Consider the following 19337-nt stretch of genomic DNA (forward strand, 5'->3'; position numbering starts at 1 on the left):
ACTCTGAACACTGTCCTTGAGGCTGTACCAATTCGAACAATAATATTTAATAGGTTGATAACGGTATGTTCAATATATATTCCTCCTGATCATGCACTTTCGAGCTCTGATTTCGAGGTGCTGGTCGACCAGCTGCCCGAACCATACATACTAACAGGCGACCTTAATGCGCACAACTCTCTTTGGGGCTCCTCCAGAACGGATGCCCGAGGTCGCCTGATAGAGAAGTTTCTTACATCCTCCGGAGCATGCCTTTTCAACAAAAAACAGCCTACATACCATAACTTAGGACACAATACATACTCGCATCTTGACTTGGCGATTGGGTACGCAGTTCTCTTTCCATGTCTTGAGTGGGGTGTGGGCACAGACCCATATGGTAGTGACCATTTCCCCACTTCATTAACGTATGTATGTATAGGCCCGAGCAGTCCATTTTCCCATAAAAAGTTTAAGGAATCAAAAGCAAACTGAAGCACATTCACATAAATATCTCAACTACAACACACATCCATAAAACACCTACACGTTGAGGAAGCAGCCCAACTCGTCGCGGCGCACATACTCGACGCCGCCGAAAATTCCATTCCCCAGGCCTCCAGTGCGTCCCGAACGCAAGGAGGCCCTGTTGGAACGAGGACTGTAGGCAGGCGCGAGAGGCCCAGAACAAGGCGTGGGGTGTCCTTCGCCGGTACCCCACGTCAGATAACCTAATTTCTTTTAAACGGGCAAAGGCATTTGGGAAGCGAGTCATCGTGAGGCGAAAAAGGAGAGATGGCGCACCTTCCTCACTTCCATCAACTCATACACTGACACACACAAAGTCTGGACACGAATAAGCAAGCTAAAAGGACAACAGACACACAGCCTGCCCCTGGTTAGTACAACAGGGGACACACTGGAAGACCAGGCTAACACACTCGCACAACACTTTCAACACGTGTCCAGCTCGGCACACTATACTAATACTTTCATGCAACACAAAACATATGCAGAAAAGAAGCCCTTACGAGACAAGAACAAGTCGAATTCTGCTTACAACTCTTAATTCACACTTCATGCGCTGAAGGTTGCTCTTTCCACTTGTAAGCCCTCAGCTCCAGGGGCAGACAGCATTACATACACCATGATACAACACCTACACGCAGACACTCTTAAGACACTCCTACACCTCTACAACAGAATATGGCTTTCGTGGCAGCTTCTAAGGTCTTGGATGGAGGCCATAGTTGTGGTCTTTCTGAAGGAGGGGAAGGACCCTTCCTCTCCCGCAAGTTATCGTCCCATAGCCCTGACAAGCTGCCTGTATAAGCACCTCGAGAAGATGATAAACCGTAGGCTCGTGTACTTTCTGGAGTACAACGGTCTTCTCGAGGGCTGCCAGGCAGGCTTCAGGGTGGGGCGATCTACCAATGATCAACTTCTTCACTGGAATCCTACATAAAAGATGCATTTGGCCATAACCAGTTCTGCCTTACTGTATTTTTCGATATTGAAAAAGCTTATGATACAGCCTGGCGCTACGGCATCCTCAGGAACCTTAAGTCATTTGGTGTCTCTGGCAACATGATGAACACTCTTTGTAGTTATTTGGCCGAACGAACCTTTCGAGTGAGGGTTGGCGGTGCACTCTCCACTGTATATTTGCAGGAAAATGGTGTGCTGCAAGGTGGAGTTCTAAGCTGCACCTTGTTTATAGTTAAGATGAACTCCCTCCGAAAGTCATTGCCGCCGACCATTTCCTGTTCCAACTATGTAGACGATGTGCAAATATCTTTTAAATCCTGTAACCTGTCAATATGCGAACGTCAAGTACAGCTCGGTGTTAAGAAACTTGCTGGCTGGGAGGACCTTAACGGGTTTAAACTGAACCCGGCCAAGATTACTTGTGTTGTGTTTTCCCGCAAGCGCGGGATTAAGGCCGACCCTGAGATTACGCTTAACCGTGCACCTATTCCTGTTAAACGGGAGCAGAAGTTTTTAGGTGTCATATTTGACGAAAAGCTCACGTTCATTGCACACATCAAAGCACTTAAACATAAATGCCTCAAAACACTAAACATTCTCAAGGTCCTCTAACACCAATCCTATGGTGCAGACAAAGAACTGCTTCTTCGCGTCTTTACCGCGTTAGTCGGGCCTCGATTAGACTACGGCAGTGTCGTGTATGAGTCGGCATCGAAAACAACCCTAAAAAGTCTTGATCCAGTACTCCACTTGGGTCTGCGCCTTGTGTCGGGTGCCTTCCGGACTAGCGCGGCCCAGAGTCTATATGTTGAATGTAATAAGTGGTGGCTTGAGTACCAACGAACGTATGTGGACTTTCTCTACGCTTTTAAAATTTCATCTTTGAATAAACATCCTTTTAAACCTGTATTTAATGATACATCCACATCGCCACTGTTTGTTAATCGCCCGTCTGTTCGTTTGCCGTTCTCACTTAGAGTGAGACAGGAAGCTTCGAATTTCAACATCTCCTTTTCAGACATTTACACATCTTCTTTTACTGACGCTTTACCACCCTGGCAGCTTCAACCTGCGTGTTGTGACTTGTCTTTCATGAATATTGATAAAACCAGGGTACCACAAACTGCAATTTTGCAGCCCTTTTTCTCCCTGCAGTACAAGTATCAATGTGCAGAGTTTTATAGTGACGTATCAAAAAATGCAACCATAGTGTCTTGCGCTGCTCATGGACCAAACTTTGATGCATGCAAAACCATGAGCACATACACCACAATTTACTCAGCTGAAGGATATGGCATCTTACTCATTGCACAACACATTCTTGAACACAAAATCTCGAAGTCCAATATATATACAGATTTCTTGGGCGTTGTACGGGCATTGGCATCATACAAGCCATGCAAAAACAGAATTGTTCATATGGTTTTCAACACTATTATGTCTATATATGCCCACAAACTTGTTCTGGTGTTGTGCTGGGTTCCAGGCCATGCTGGGATTGCTGGCAATGAGGTTGCGGATCAGAACGCCGCAGTTGCTGCACTAAGGAACACAGTAGATATAACAATGCTACCACAGAGTAACCTTAAGCCACAAATTCGACAACACCTTCGTAGGAAATGGCAAGCACAGTGGAATGAACAGACAGATAACAAACTACACGTAATAAAGCCACACTTGGGATGATACACAACTGACTCACACAACAGACACACGGAAGTCGCCTTGGGTAGGCTGCGGATAGGGCACACCCATGCGACGCACTCGTATCTGCTGACGCGATCTTCTAGAACCCAGTGCAGCAGGGGCGGAGAGGCCCTATCCGTAGTGCACATACTAATCACATGCAAAGCACTTCACACAAAACGACACAAACACTTCAGAGAACTCTACAGACAACATATTCTCCTACATCCATCTCTGTTTCAGGGTGACGATGCCATGTTTTCCGTTAAACGTGTGTTTGAGTACTTGTCAGATGTAAATTTTCTAAACCTCATTTCCCATCACGCATAATCAAATCTGGCCCTATACACCAGCCATCACCATTACTTTTAATTGATTTTACTATGTCCCATTTACATGTTTTTATACCTACCTTTTTGTGGTAATCACCTCGCTTCATTATATAACTTATTTTCTGGCGCTCTATGCCCTCTTTGGCCTTGCGCCATGAAACACCAACCATCGTCATCAAACGTTCCCATACATATTCTCTGATTACCGGGTGGTCCTCAAAATCCCGTAACTGCGTCTTGGTCACAGAGTATAACGGGATATCTTTCTCCTAAGCTGCGCACGAAACTCCGTTCACTTCTCTCTTTTCCTGCCGCACTGCAAGTGAAAGAATGCAAACTTCACTTCCCCCCAATCTTCCTCCCACGCCATCGTGGTCCCTTTCGTCTGCCTCCACCGATCTGCACTGACCCGTCTACAAAATTTTTCTCTTTGGAATTGTCTACGCCAACTTACCAAGGGAGTGTGGCCCTCTTAAAAAGCCAAAGTGTTGCCGCGTTTTGTAACCAATGACTGCTCCCACCAGCCAGCTGAACTGAACTCAGTCACGGTGGAGCACTCTTTTCCGGCCCACCCATCGGCCGTCACTATTTATGTCTAGGACAGCGAAATTGGCCTCCTTTCTGACCTTCCATATGTCTCGATTTACAAACACAACTTGTGTTTCCAACCGCACCTCTTCCAATGATCTAGCGTACTGTGCTCACGACGACGTGCACAAGTTGGCACAGCGCCCGAAGCTCCTGCGACCCCCCCCCCAGTCTAGTCCTCCGCACTCTATCCCCCGGTGCCCTGAAGAACGTCATTGGGTCCTAATGCTATAACCACCACGTTCTCCCCGCGATGTTTTCTCACATATTATCCTTTGCCTTTTCCAACACAATTGCACTCTCTCTTTCAACTTGCACTCTCTCCTCCTCTCTAACCCTAACTCTAATCTCTCTCTTAGAGTAGTGCATTCTCGAGTCCTCTGCCACCATCATCAGGCGTCTTTCTTAATCTTCCTGCCTGCCCCCGGGCGCTGCACCTCCTCCCCAGTGGCTGAGCCAGCGTTCCTTCCGCGTTCCTTCTATTCATCAATAAAAATATTCAATTGCTACACATGTACGCAATATTATGTATATTGGTGTTTCAAAAGCCTACACTTCCACTACGCTATATGGCGCTTCGTAGTGCAGGACTGCATCTGAGGATTTGTTCGATAGACCGCCGTTTCGGTTTTTGCAGATAATAAAAAAACGGGCGAAATGAGCGCCATATCGACCTACACCTCGTGCTCAATATTGTATGGCCATAGCCACCTCGACAATTCTGGAGCCAATCGCAGTTTTCGGAAGATCACCTATAACCGGCGTACTCTTTTGTGCAGTATAAATAATGTGTGAGGCGGGTCAGCCTCAGTTACCTGTATTTATAAGCTCAGTGAGGCTGATCAGCGTAGCGAAAAGTGGTTCGAGATCCTTATCGGGTATTCTACGCCGATGGTGCTCCAGGTACAGATGATCTCAGGTGTTCAGTTTTACGAGGAGGCCATAATAGTGAAAGCTGTATCCAATCCGGGCCTCCCACTGCCCACCTGAAAAGAAGTACCACTTGGAACTTTAAAATTTCTATCAGACAAAAAAACAGACCCTGAAAATAAAAAAAATTTAATGGGATTAGCTATCCTTGAACCATATCAGAATTTTTTGGCTTCAGGGTGAGAACTGTTTCAAACAGGAAAATATATCCACAGAAAAGGGTGTACTGAATGGGTAAAAGATTACTATTACAGTATTTCTGTCATTTAAAATCAACTCAAAAATGTATTGACACCAAGGGCAACCACATGTTATCACATTTTCTGCAAACTAATGTAACTATTCTAACTCATTGTTCACTTTGATAAGGTACGGTAAAGGTGTCTATTATAAAAATCTGATCTAAAATAATTGAAATGACACTAGGTGTAACTGGCAGGTTAATAAACAATTTCTTAAAGGCGACGATTACTCAACTTTTCTTACTCGACAAATACCCAACTTACCCCAGGAATTGGCGCCCTTTCCGGTGACCTTCGTTTGAGCCGCGACCGCGTAGGGCGTCAGGAGCGCCCTGCTTGGCACAGGCGGTGCGGCGGAAGTAGGAACTATTTCGCTTTCCTCTGTCTCCATCTCCACCGTGCCCTCGCATGTGCTTCGGGCCTGTGGAGAGAAACCGGTGAATGCAGCAGCATTTCCAATGAATGTGGCTGCCACCACAGCCACTGCTGACTTAACAGGTGGTGTGATGGCGGGTTGGGTCACCGGAGGCAACCCAAGGGGAGGCGGGCGGGACCAGGGCCGACTCGTGGTACTGGGTCCCCGCCGAGACCTGACGCCGCTCCGCCCCCCGGTGAGCCGATTCGGCCAAACTCCACAGAGGGAAAGAGGCAAATTTCTTTCGCGCCTCTGGGAAGGTGAGGTTCTCGTTTACTTTCAAAGCAATGATCTGCTTTTCTTGTTAGAATTTCGCACATCTCCTAGAACGGGCAGCGTGCGGTCCGCGGCAGTTCGCACAGGAGAAGCTCTCAGATGCGCATTTTTCGGTTAGGTGATTGTGTTCTGCACCTTTTGCGCACGTCGATTTACCACGGCAAGAGGTTGAGAAGTGCTCAAACTACGTACACTTGAAGAAGCAGCGTGGGTTTGGCACGTAGGGTGCAACCAGACATCTCATAAAGCCTGCGTTGACCGACTCAGCAAGTGTTGAGCTGTCAAACATGAAGATTGTGTGTTTAGTAGCGATTACTTGGTCGTTTCGGCGTATCGTGATTCGCCGCATTTATGCAACACCCTGATCGCGAAGGCCGTCGAGTTCATCTGCTTCAGTCTCATGTATTAGATCTCTGTCAGAAATCACGCCCTGGCACCTATTGAGGCTGCCATGGGGCGTGATCTTTATGTAAACATGGACCATGAGCTTTTGCTTCAAGAGGTTACAGGATTGTTGTTTGTTCTCGACTTCAATAAGGACTTTGGCAGTTGTCAGCCTTTTAGCCTTGTACGATTTGCCTACAAAGCTTTCAAGAAACTTGGAAATGAGAAAGACCGACTGGGAAGTGATGGGTTTTGATTTATGGAGGGATTCAATATTACCAGTGCGAGAAATTATCAGGCTTTGAATAGAGATCGAAGTGAAATGAGGAAAGGATACTTCGTTGCGGCCCCTTTTCAGGGACCGAAGCCGTTTAGGGGGGCTTAGAAAATGACATATATATTGTTATGGAAGCAGGGGACGGGCGTACGCTCTTTGTCAGCCTTACCCTGATAGCTGAAGAGTTCCCGGAGCTCCCTGCCGGGTAAAAAATGGGTAGCTTATACGCCGGAACTTGACCAGGGCTCCCACAGCCACCGTTTGGAGCTTCTGCTCTTCACCTTACAACAGGTAGCTACGTTAGGTAACAACAAGAGTATGGTGGTTCGGGGTCCGCGGTGTCGCCAACACAGTCACCAAGATTATTCAAGTTGCCCAGTGCGGGACTGTTCAATGGCCTAGAGTGGATTGCTTTCGTACTGGAGGGATAGAAACATGTGAAATAGCAATCGACTAACAGCGCGAGTAGGGCTGGATGGAGATAAAAAAAGAGACCCAAATGAAAAGACCTGAGTCGGTAGTCATGATTGTGAAGACCTGTGAAGTGCCTGGAAAAAATGTTTTCCACAGAAAAAAACTGATGAACATAATTACGCTGTTATGAGCGTCTCCATGGCAACATGGTTTCAGGCTACCCACCGCCACTGTATGGCCATCAAACGACAAGGCACCTAGAATATGCAATGCATAATACGTATTTTTATTGAATCAATGAGTTGTGTATAATGAACCTTAGTGTGCTAGTATAAAAAAGTACAAATAGTCTTCCCTTTGTATTAACCACAACTTCCAGGTCTAAGTTCAGCTGGCTAATAACAATTCCCCAAAACCGCTTATTCTAGGATTGTCATATATAACAAAAAATGAGTGTAACAATTGTTTCTGACAAAGCTCATTTAAACTCCTTTTCACAAATTAACAAATGATCATATATGACGGTTTATGATTCAAAACAGAGAACCACAAGCAAGCGCCGATTCTATTGTCTAAGAGCCTAAGCTAGCACATCCATTTTGGGGTGCTTTGTAAGTGCGTACATGGTACGAAGTCGGACATGCGCAAGAAGAAGGGGGATCTTTTACTTGTTCATGGGCAGTTTTTCTTATAACTTCAAGCTGCGAAATATTGGTTCAGGGTATTGTTACAGTTTGATATTGACGATTAGCATTTGTTAATGCGGACGTTTCCGAAGATGGTAATTTGAAAATAAATTTCATTTTGGGCAGCAATGCGTTTTCTTTTCATCAGATTTCGTTATCGTTTGTGGAGCTTTCTGTCATAGCACCTCTTCTTACAAGGTAACTACTCTTTGAAATTGAATTTTTACACAGGGGCATGGTAATATAGGTTTTTTACAGAACAACCATAGCAATTGTTTTGCGGGCAAAGGTATTTAAAATTTTTATACATCACTTTTAAATAGGAAGTACACGTGTATGTTTGTCGGGCTCTGCCTCTGATTTTGCAGGCAAAGCAAAGCGATGTATGGACTTGAGCACACCACAACTTTTCTATGGTGAGAACTCTCCCAACAGGAATCAGTCTCCGATCAGGAACAATGCCTGGAAAGGCCACCTGTGTTTGCTACATTTGACGAAATTGTCAAAAAAGTACACTAAACACCACTTTTATACGGGCATGAGAAATGCTCAAATAAAAATATATTCATCGAAATTTCTGACCCCAATGGATGCCATTGCTCACCGAGAAAACAAAACTTAGCTTAAACGAAAGAGCTGCTCATAGCAAAGAGGGAGGTTTTTAAATTTTGTCCATATCTTTATTTAGAGAATTCAAACTCCCGACAGGATGCAGTGCGGTATTTTTTGTGACAAATTGAAAGAAAAACGTTGTGGCCGTCTTGAGCTTTGCATTCTGTGAATCAAATGTCTCTATGTTTCAGTCTACAAAAATAATGCAGGAAGCAATAAAAAGCCTAATACCTGTCGTCTGCTCACATCGACGCAGCGGTACAATACTCTGGTGACCGTGCTGAGGTATTTCGAATCATCACTACAATGAAACGAGACACCTCTCACCTCGCGCATACTTTTTTTTACTTCTTTACAACCATCCCTCAAAACGCCAAGTTGCCATAGCAAGGAGCTTTACCTGAAAATTGTCTGCATTCATTTAAAAAAAACTGTGTTCTTGGAGCAAAAACAGCCAACCCGAAACAATGACCCCAAAGAGGCCCTAACCCTTTCTCGTTAAACATGCTATTTCGACCTGTATACGGACCGGAAGCCCTAGTTTGCCATGCGGAACAAGCACCATCTTTTGCCGTAGCGGCGGAAAACAACAGTTGTGGACGAAAAATTAGGCATCTCGCTGATAGCTCGTGGCACTCTTCTTCGCGTGGTCTTCGGTCCCCGGGTGTTTTTTTCCGCGAATGTTGCACAGATGGCGCTGCTCCTGCTACTCCTGCTGTTGCTGCTGATGATGATGGTTTCTTGATGATGATGATGCTTAGTGGCTTCTTCTTTGTAGCGGGGTGGCGTTGCACCGCGGCCTTAGTCGCAACGCCACTGTACAATCATCTCGCCAAAAAATACAAACGAAAAAATAAGAAAAATTATGTCATTAAACAGCGCCACGCGAGAAAAAAAATCGCAAAAATGGGGGGGAGCCGTGCGTGTGCATGTGGAGAACGCCTGTATCCGTTTTGTTTATTAGTGCAACGGCTGGTTACCGGGATGATGGTAGTGATTTGACCCACACATTGTTTAAGTCAGAAATTAGGTTCGGGCAACGTGTATTTAGTTTAAATTGTAGGAGAGGGAGACCTGGACTCGGTTATGCACTGTGGCTCTCCTGAATTCATTGCGGGTGCACACGCCCGGCAGAAACTTTGTGAACCACGAAGATCAGCTACCACCTAGCCGTTTGATCGTGTTCTATCTGTTCCGTGTCGCGTGGCTCTGCCCAAGAAGCCATGCCAGCTGCTTTGGTTATGATGCTGTCTTAATGCGGAGGATGATAGCGGCGCTGTATGAAGATGAGGTGTACGCAACTACATGGCTCCCCAGCGCTGCTGCACTTCAATACCGACATCGCCATCGACGTCAAAAGGACCCGCAAATAGGGCGAGTTTAGTCTCTGACTTTCCAGCGGCGAACTCCCGCGGGTCATCAGTACGCTCTCCTTGTGCGACATCAGCGATTGACGACGCCGGCAGAAGTCCCCATGCATGTCGCGCTGCTTCAGGTCATTCTACACATGTTTATTTGCGAAAAGATTTACAGCACAGATACAATAGTTTATATCATTTGTATTTAGGTTAACACCTGCATCATAAATGTTTCGAGATGTTTCGTAACCTCTCTGAAGTATATTTGCACACATTGCGGTTTCTTTTGTTTAGAGAGAGTGCAAAAATCTATCATTTTTTGGAATTTTGTTACTACAATTTTGTATATATTAAGTTGGAAACAGATCGTTTTTTTGTTTGACTACTGAAACAAGTAATCATACCATTTTGTTTATTTGATAAAATTATAAACATTACTATTATTTGCAAGCACACATTAAAAACGTTTTTGCTGCATGTTTTTTTACGATTTCTATAGTATTGCTATACCCAACATTGCTTATTACACAAAGAAGGTTTTGACCTATTTTCATACTTTCAATGAGGCTTGGTGTTGGGCTAGTTAAAATCTATACATTATGTAACAATAGCGCTGAACCCAAGACCACGACATCAGGATCAAGAAAAAGGATACACCAAACGGTAGATGCGCTATAACCAAATTTAAAAATTTTAATAAACAAAACAACATATAAATACTCTTGCCACCTTCGTATCACCACCAAGTGCATGTTCGAATCATATCACCTCATACAACCATTCTTTTTCTTTAGATATTCAATCCCTCTTTCCAGCAACGAGGCTAACCATGGTTTCTGGCCAAGAAGGCGAGTTCGCCAGTGCTCCGTCAGTCTCGTGATCCTGACGTCGTCGTGTTAACTTCAGCGCTATTGCTACATTATCTATTTTCATACGCTTTTTTTTTGTTGAATACGGCCGAGCAATCATGGATGAAATAGTTTCTATTATGTGCACCGTAAATAAATTTTCTTTAAAAGTGTGTCCTACTTCTTTGGGCCACGTAACAAGAAATTTTTTAGCCATGCAACAATAACAATATTTTCCATAATATAAATAAACCAAGAAGAATTTACGCCTTTCAGGAGAAAGGTTGGCATAATTTCTTTTTAAATGCGACGCGATGACATATTGTTGGGTATGACAGTAGCAGCAAAACGTCTGCATCGCCAATAGTTTTATCATCGTCAGAAGACGATGCGCGTGGCGTTATATAACGCAGTGTACATCTTTTTTTCGCAGTCTTTTGATGTAAAGTGGCCTTCCCAGTTGAGGCTACCGTAAATGAGTCGGAGTGGCGAGAACTCACGAAAGAAGAATATGGATGGAAGTTTCTTGCTTTTAAATAATATGGTGAAACGTTTTCTGAACACTGCCCCACAAAATACATTTCCCGCGGATAAACGAGGCGTCCACGAACCTATCATATTTCATGAATGGCTCAGCCGGCGAAATGCGTACTTGTAAACTTTTACCCCATAACCTGTTCAACGATGATGAGGATGGTTTGATGTTAATGGTGCAAGGCCAACTGGGGCAAAGGGTTATATATTACAGGTGAAACCGTAAACACTCAGATAAGTCAGAAGAAGCCCAAGTAAACTCAGAAAAGGACAATGAGCATGGCTGGTGTATAAGGCCAGGGAGTGATCATACGTGGTACGAAGTGACGTATAAAAATTTAACAGTCACCTGGCGTCGATTGCAGACAGACACCTATTACAACGCACCCAATCTCCGCGCTATCTCCCCTAAAATACACCCTCACCTGCCAATTCTTCCCCCTCCAAATACTACCTACCACATGATGTGGACCTGTCAAAACACCCCGTCGCTGACCCTCAATCCCAGACTTTCCCCAGTGCAGTTGGAGGGCCTGCTGACCAACTCCCGTCACGCTGACCAGATCTTTGTGTTCCCCTGTGCCAGGGCTGTAGCCAAGGCCCAAAGGTACCTGGACTTAGGCGAACCCACCCGAACGAGTGACGGCTCAACCACCACCGTTTGCTCTAATAAAAGTTTCTTCTCACTCTCTCTCTCTAAATATTTCTAAACACACTTGATAGAAAAGATGGGATCGTCAGACAAGAAAAACGCTGAGTGTACTGACGTGTAGTCTGTATAGCTGTGGAAAGTGCGTCACGTTGCGTGACGTGCTGTGCATTGAATGAGTATGTGAACTACGGATAGAGCCTCTCCGCATCTGGTGCACTGGTGTCTTGAAGATCTTGTTAGAAGATACAAGTGAATTTTATGCGTGTGCGCTATCTGTAGCCTAGCCAAGGCGACTTCCTTGTGGCTATTACGTGTGTCAGTGGTGTATGGTCCCAACCGTGGTTTTATAACGTGTAACTTATTATCTGTCTGTTCATTCCAGTGTATTTGCCGTGTTCTAAGCAAGTGTCTTACGTGCGGCTTGATGTCTGTATATGGAACGGTTGTTATGTCTACAGAGTTTTTGAGTGCAACAGCAGCGGCCCTCTCGTCTGCCAACTCGTTCCAAGCGATCCCAGCGTGTCCTGAGCCCAGCAGAGTCGCAGCTGATGCTCTTGTGCATACACAGACATGATAGGGTTGAATACAAGTTTAGCTATGTGGTTGTTGTGGGGTCTTGTGCAATGATAGCGTGAAAACAACAATCAAGAAATCTGTATAGATGATGAAATTGGAATTTCGATTTTCGAGAAAATGTCGTACAATCAGTAATGTGCCATACGCTGTTGCTAAAAAATTGGTTGTGTTTAGGCTCAGGGTTCTGGCTACAATAAATAACGGATCATGAGCAGCGCAGGACACCATAGGGGAGGATTTAGATGCGTCACTGTAGAATTCTGCACGTGGGTATATTAACTGTTAAAGAAAGAAAGTGCTGGAGTATTAAAGCTCGTGGTACCCCATTTTCGTCAAGTTTTATAAAAAAAGTTGGACACAGAACGAACTTTCCAAGGAGGTAAAATGTCTGAAAAGGATGATCTGAAAACATCTAAAAACGAAGCGCTGATATGCGAGGATCGCTATCTCACTCCAAGTGAAAAGGGCAGAGGAACAGATGGGCGATTTACAAAGAGCAGAGATGTGGCTGCATCGTGAAAGATAGAATAAAAAGGATGGTTGTTCAGTGATAAAATTTTAAAAGCATAAAATACATCCGCGTACCTTCGTTGGTTCTCAAGGCTCCACTTATTACACTCGACATTCAGACTCTCTAGGGGACTAGTGCGAATAAGCACACATGGCGAGACGGAGCCCCAAGTGTAGCACTGGGTCAAGCATTCAAAACGCTGTTTTAGTTGCCGACGCATAAACCACACTGCCTAAGTCTAAACGAAACCCATCCAAAGCATTATACAAGCGCCGCAGGAGTTTTTGCCTGAACCATAGCATTGGTGGGAGAAAACCAGAATAATAATCACTGTTTTGAGACATTTATGCTTAAGTTCTTTGATGAGGGGAATGAATGTGAGTTTGTGGTCAAACACAACACCCAAGAACTTGTGCTTCTTGTTTTTTAAGGTAAAGTTTTTTATATCTCCTACAAATAATCTTGCTTGAACACAATGCACAAAAGAACTAAAGAAATGCGTAATTATTGTGCTGTATAGTTTTGATAAATCGTGACAAAAGCCTTCAAATTCGCGAACAAGAAAACTGAAATGGTGCCTTTGACCCAACTTGGTGGTTTAAGGATCGATTAGGCAGCCGAGAATACACTAAGTATCGCGAGATCTGCATTGGATTTGTTGCTGTTCCATGTATTGGGTGAGAATTACCACGTCAGATGTTTTGCATAGCTTTTGTTGACTCAATAAAAGTTTACAAGACCTCCCCGTAGTGTATGAGTGAATTTTTGTTGTGCAGTAGCACTTGAAAAACATTATTTGCATGTCGTAGTGTGGTGAAGTTAAGCAGCAGTTTGATAAAAGTCTGCTGTTATGAGATTTTTAATAGCATGTTTAAATAATTTTGCAGTATTTCAGCATACCATTCATTACTACTCGATTACTGTTGTAGAAGAAAAATACCTGCAGTAGGACTAGAGACATTTGTGTATCTCTACCAAAGATGTATTACCCCTGAGATATCTTCAATTTCGTATTTCATCCATAGATGACTACGTGTCGTCCAAATACCTTCATCACCGAAACCTTTGGGCGTCCTTACAAAATATCTACAAGCAGATGGTGATTAATGCCTTATCAGTAATTTATGTATGAAAGTTCGAACACTGTATTCCTGTCCTGAAATATTTATTTTTGAAAAAATTCACAAGTCCGTTAGAAAAAATTATTTATTTCGTATTTAGAAAGATATTTGACTTAAAAAGATATCTACAGGTTTTTTAAGGTTTGTAAAGACAATTCTACAATATGCGGTTTTCTTTTTTTATATAGCTGCAGCAAAAAAGTAGGCATTTCTTGGAATTCAGACCAAACAACTATTTATATATCATCTTGGAGCAGCTATTTTGTTTTTTTTTAGTATGACAACCAAAACAAGTCATCCTAACATTTCGTTGAATTTTATATATATATATATAATATATCTTAGTAGGAATTACCGCAAACGTAAAAACACTTACTGCCTGCATGTTTTTTACGATTTCTATGGCACTGCGATGCCCAAAATTGTTTATTACACAAAGAAGCTTTTGACCTATTTTCATTTTCTTTCTTTTTTGTTGAATACAGCCACAAAGTGATAATACCCAACGCGGTGGCTCAGTGGCTAAGGCGTTGCGCTGCTGAGCACGAGGTCGCGGGTTCGATTCCCGGCCGCGGCGGCCGCTTTTCTGATGGAGGCGAAAAGCAAAAACGCCCGTGTGTACGAGATTTCGGCGCACGATAAAGATCCCCAGGTGGTCAAAATTATTCCGGAGCCCTCCACTACGGCGCGCCTCATCGCCTGCGTTGCGTCGGCGCGTTAAACCCCACAATCAATCAATCACAAAGTGATAATGGAAAGGTTTTTTTATTGGCACCGTAAATGAATTTCCTTTTAAACCATGTCCTACCTATTAGGATGTGTTTTTTTCACCATGCCACAATATATTATTTGCCGTAATTTAAATCGACCAATGAGTATTTACACCTCTCGGCTTGTATACTCGGCGGATTTCTTGCAATTGACTTTTTGCAACTTCCGGGAAAGTGCCGCCTTGCATAGAATGCTTCAAAATCTTCAGCAAAAACATAATCAATATTTTTGTTCATCGTTTTCACTATTATCCCATCATATCCAGATGCCTTATTATTTGCCATGCCACCACCATCGCAACTAGCTCGTCATTATTTTACCTCAGAAAGAAAATATTGTTACGAAGAGAGAACACACGTATTCACACTATTCCAATATTTACAGTAGATAGCAGAGCCAGCCGGAATCTGACGTGATCCTCGTACTGTTTTCCAGGCACAAAAACGTCCCTCGTCGTCGTCGTCGTCATTCACGACACCGACGGGTAACATAACCCCCAGGTACATGGCGCCGTCCCGGCGCACTTTACAGAGATGTTTGGCTGGGGCAAACATATGGCTTGAGCCGGACAACATGCACAAAGTCTGTTGCGGGATGGGCAGACGAGGGTTGGAGTGGGGATATCTCGTAAGTCACGTCAGTGACTTGGCGCACGACTCGATCAGGGCCAGGGTAGCGAGGAAAGAGTTTAGCGGAGAGGTCCACACGACGCGTAGGTGTCCACAGAAGCACAAGGGTACGTGGATGAAATCTGGCTGTGGAACGGTGCTTATCGTAGCGAAGCTTGCTGGAGGCCTGGGATGTCGTAAGACGGGTGCGTGCAATTTGACGAGCCGCGTCGGCCTTGGCGATGACGTCGCGGGCATATTCAGTGGGGTTTGCCGCCGACGGTACCAAAGTGTCTAATGGCACGTTGGGGTGTCGACCGTAGAGTAGGTAAAACGGGGAACACCCTGCAGTGTGGTGGCAAAAGGAATTGTACGCGAAGGTCACGTACGGCAGAGCAACGTCCCAATCAAGGTGGTCGGGGGAGACGTACATAGATAGCATGTTGGTAAGAGTTTGATTGAGTCGCTCCGTTAAGCCATTTGTTTGAGCATGGTAAGCGGTTGCCAATTTATGTTTAGTCGAGCACGAGCGGAGAATGTCAGCAATCACTTTGGAGAGGAAGTAGCGGCCACGATCAGTAAGCAGCTGCTTAGAGACTCCGTGGACGAGAATGACGTCGTTGAGCAGAAAGTCTGCGACATCAGGGGCGCAGCTGGTAGGAAGAGCACTAGTGGTGTCATACCGGGTCGCATAATCAGTGGCCACCGCAACCCATCTGTTACCTGCGGTCGACGTAGGGAATGGCCCCAACAGGTCGAGACCGACTCCGAAGAACGGTTCGGACGGCACTTCCAATGGTTGAAGGGGCCCAGCTGGGAGAGAAGTTGGTGTTTTGCTGCGTTGGCAGGTGTCGCAGGCGTTAACGTAAAATTTCACAGCAAAGTATAAACCCGGCCAAAAGAAACGACGCTTGATGCGGTCGTAGGTGCGAGCTACGCCAAGATGTCCAGCTGTGGGATGATCGTGGAACTGTTGAAGTATGTCTAGGCGAAGTTGTTTCGGTCCGACCGGTAACAGCTCAGGTCCGTCGCAGGAGAGATTTCGTCGATATAAAGTACCTTCTTGGAGGTGATAAAGGTGGCACGATGGGTCCGAGAGGTTACAGGAGAGAGTGTCGATTAGAGACCGTAAGGAGTCGTCCCGGCGTTGTTCATCGGCTAAATGGTGCAAATCGGAGATGGCAAAAACGACGGCTTCGGTGTCATGGCAGATGATGCCGGGCTGATCGACGGGATAACGCGACAAACAGTCTGCGTCTTGGTTTAATTTTCCGGATTTGTGCACAACAGAGAACGTGTATTTCTGGAGACGCAGAACCCAACGTCCGAGGCGGCCAGTAGGATCTCGTAACGACGAAAGCCAGCAAAGTGCATGGTGGTCAGTGACCACAGAAAAGTCTCGGCCGTACAGGTATGGGCGGAATTTAGCTACGGCCCACACAAGAGCCAGGCATTCACGTTCAGTTATTGAATAGTTGCGCTCCGAGACAGAGAGAAGGCGTCTGGCGTAGGAAATCACTCGGGTGCGACCGTCCTGTTGTTGAGCGAGGACAGCTCCGATACCGTAGCCGCTTGCATCTGTGCGGAGCTCCGTAGGGGCAGAAGGGTCAAAGTGTGCCAAGATGGGAGGTGTGGTTAGCAGGGTGATAAGAGTTGAGAAAGCGTCTGCTTGCAGAGGTCCCCAAAAAAAGGAAAATTCTGTTTCAGTAGGTCCGTTAGGGGTCGGGAAACATCGGCGAAGTTCTTAATGAAGCGCCGAAAGTAAGAACACAGCCCGACGAAGCTGCGGACATCTGTCGCAGACATAGGTTGGGATAGTCTTTGACGGCATGGATTTTACCTGGGTCGGGGCGAATGCCAGTGGCATCAACGAGATGACCAAGGATGGTAAGCTCTCGCCGTCCGAAATGGCACTTTTATGCGTTAAGTTGAAGGCCGGCGGAACGAAATATCTCGAGAACTGCGGAGAGGCACTGAAGATGGCTTTCGAAGGTTGGTGAAAAAACGATAACATCATCTAGATAGCACAAGCACGTATACCACTTAAGGCGATGAAGAAGCGAGTCCATCATGCGCTCGAAGGTTGCTGGCGCATTGCATAACCCGAAAGGCATGACTTTAAACTGGTAAAGTCCATCTGGCGGGATAAAAGCGGTTTTCTCTCGGTCCAAATTGTCCACAGTAATTTGCCAATAACCTGAACGCAGGTCGATCGATGAGAAATATTGAGCACCGTGAAGGAAATCGAGGGCGTCATCGATGCGGGGTAACGGGTATACGTCTTTTTTGGTTATCTTATTCAGGTGCCAATATTCCACGCAGAGTCTCCAGGTGTTGTCTTTTTTCTTCACTCAGACGACGGGCGATGCCCATGGGCTAAACGAGGGCTCAATTATGTCCTTAGCGAGCATTTTGTCAACTTCCTGTTGAATAACTCGGCGTTCGCTTACAGACACACGGCATGGGCGTCGACAGATAGGGGTTGCGTCGCCGGTGTTGATGCGGTGTCTCACTACAGTGGTCTGGCCTAAGGGTCGCTTGCCGTGTTCGAAAATGTCACGACAACGGGTCAACACGCGGCGAAGGTCTTCCGTTTGTGCAGATGGGAGATCTGCGGCGATCATCTGGCGAAAAGGGTCGTCAGAAGAAACAGAAGGGTGTGGACCATGGGAAGATGACGGGGACGCGGACGCAGACAACCTGAAGATATCTGAGTGTGTCAAGGGAGAAATACTTGCAAGAGACATTCCAATTGGGAGGATTTGGGGAATGTGGCCTAAATTGAGAACAGGGAATCAGATTTGGTTGTTTAGAACTGTTACAACGGTGTGAGGAAGGGTCACGTCACGTGAGAGCAAAATGTTTATGATAGGCGAGATGATGTAATCCCCGTCTTCAACTGGGGGGCAAGGCAACAAAGGGATGCATGTGGCAGCTCTGGGCGATAACCTAACCAATTTCATTGAGCGGAGGCGGGAGGGCATGTCGTCGACCGTTGTAGCTGCTTGCGGAAGTTCAAGGCGCACGAAACCCGAGGCACAGGCAATGAGGGCAGCGTGTTCCCCTAAAAAGTCCAGGCCCAGTATGAGGTGATGGGGACATTGTGGCAGCACATGGAACAGAACAGAAATGGGACGGTCGTCTATTGTTACGCGTGCAGTGCTCATTCCGAGTATAGTAGGTACTCGTCCATCGGCGACACGCACCATGCGAGGTGGGGCAGGCGTCATACCTTTTTTAAGTTCATTTCGAAGTCTTGCACTCATGACAGAAATGTGCGCGCCTGTGTCAACTAATGCTTGAACCGGGACGTCATCGACTTTTACATTATTAAGATTGGGCCGGGCAGGTTCAGCGGACCGATGATTTGAGGGTGGTTTCTTCAGTGCAGCGCTACCTCTAGGCGCTATACCATTTAGTTTTCCGACGAAGGGGGGCTGTTATAGGTGGCAGAAGGCGAGCGGCGCGCTTGCGGCGAAGGCGACTGGCGGTGGTGAGGGGTAGGGGAGCGGCTAAATCGGGACGGGGGGGCATCGGCGGGGAAGTTGTCTTGCACCTGGTAGGATGGAGATCGATGAGAGGGAGTTCCCATAGGGCGATAAGTCGGAAAACCAGTGCGTGGTGGTGAGGACCAGCGGTTGCGAGAGTAGCGGGAGATATGTCCGATGCCGCGGCAGCGGAAGCAGATTGGTCGGTCATCAGGTGTTCGCCATTCTGCGGGGTTGCGAGCACGAGGAAACGAATACTGACGCCTCACAGGTAGGGCGGAGCAAGTATTGCAGTTGCCGCCATGATGAAAAGCGCAAATAGACCGTGCGCCCAAGTTGTCGATTTTTTGCCGGAAGACCATCTGAGTGAGGGAGACAGTAGCGGCGTCAGGTCCAGGCAGATACGGTGGCAAAGAAGCAGGGGACATGGCTTCGACCTCCCGGCGGATGAGTCGCGTTAATGCCGGATACGGGGGCGCTTCGGGATGTCGTAGGGGCTGGTCCTCACACGTCGATGTCGCGGCAGTATTCGGCAGCCGGGCGAAGTGCTGACCGATCCGG

Source organism: Haemaphysalis longicornis, unplaced genomic scaffold (assembly GCF_048455015.1).
Source record: "Haemaphysalis longicornis isolate Haplotype H1 unplaced genomic scaffold, Haemaphysalis longicornis Haplotype H1 scaffold_15, whole genome shotgun sequence".
In the NCBI taxonomy this organism is placed as follows: domain Eukaryota; kingdom Metazoa; phylum Arthropoda; class Arachnida; order Ixodida; family Ixodidae; genus Haemaphysalis; species Haemaphysalis longicornis.